A 1,308-nucleotide genomic window follows, 5' to 3' on the forward strand; every position below is an offset into this window, starting at 1 on the left:
AATATTTAATAAAAATAAACAAATAAATAAATAATATTAATAAAAATAAAATAAATATACAATAATAAATAACAATGATAAAAAAAAAAAAAGATAAAACAAACTAAAACAAAACAAAATACACTGTTATTTTTAGTCTACTCTGGTCCTCTTTCACTTGTTTTATATATCCCCCTATAAATTTGTAGCTGCAGTTTTTATTGGATATTATATCTTCAATACATTTTTTTTTTATTTGCCTCATAATTTCAATACCTTGTCCTCATATTAATGGCTCTAATTGTCCAGGAAAGCACAAATGAATAAAAATTTAGTTAAATTGCTCCTCTAAATGCCAAGGGATTAATATAAAAAAGCTGTTTATAACACTTATTATTAATGCCATACCTATTTAATTATTTTAAATTTTATACTGTTGATTTAAGATCACTATGTTATTGAGTGCAATATTTTCAAATGTATTTAAATAGTTGGATATTCTTATAACTGACTAGTTTTAACAAAGAACGCTGTTACACCTAAAACGTTTATAGATATCCCCCTAAAATCGTGAATTTCTCAAAACTCTAGGCTTGATAAAGTTAGTAAAGTTTTACAAGATTAATGGATAGAAATATAAAAAAAAATTATTTGTAAGTAACATTGTTTTATTAATTTAGTATATTTTATTATATTTATGAATATATAGAATAAAACATACTAAATTGTATTACTATGTGATCCTAAGAACACAAAGCAAAAGTCTGACATGTTGATGTTGCCGTGATATAAATCATTTAAATGAAAATATAAAAAAGGAAGAGTGTAAATTTCACATCCTATTAAAGATTTGCTCAATCAATAAATTATGTTGTTATGTTGGTTACCTACATCGAGAAAATTGACAGTTGGTTTTACCTCTGTTGAAGAATTAAATTTTCTTAAATGTTCTGTAAATACTTATATTACATGTTAGTAATAAAGTGGTATCTCTTTCTTAATTATAAGGGGAAAACCTGAACTATTTTATGTGCTAGGATAAAATAGGTACTTAATTAAGGTTTTAGGTGTATTATTTTATTGTTATTATCGATTTGAATACACTAAATTTATTGGATCATTCTAGCCGAATTCAAAGGGTTGTTGAAAAAGATTAATAAACTTTAATTGGTGTGTTTTTACTTGGTTTAGAACCAATGTTGTCTATCCTTAACTTGAAACTTCAATTTCTTTTTTATTTTGTAATCAATTTTCAAAATTGATGAGTTTGGCAAGTACAGGTAGGGGGAAAATAGCAGCTATTTCAATATTGCTTATTAAAAAGTTGTA

The sequence above is a fragment of the Halyomorpha halys genome, unplaced genomic scaffold (assembly GCF_000696795.3).
Source record: "Halyomorpha halys isolate HHAL.00 unplaced genomic scaffold, Hhal_1.1 Scaffold201.1, whole genome shotgun sequence".
In the NCBI taxonomy this organism is placed as follows: Eukaryota; Metazoa; Arthropoda; class Insecta; order Hemiptera; family Pentatomidae; genus Halyomorpha; species Halyomorpha halys.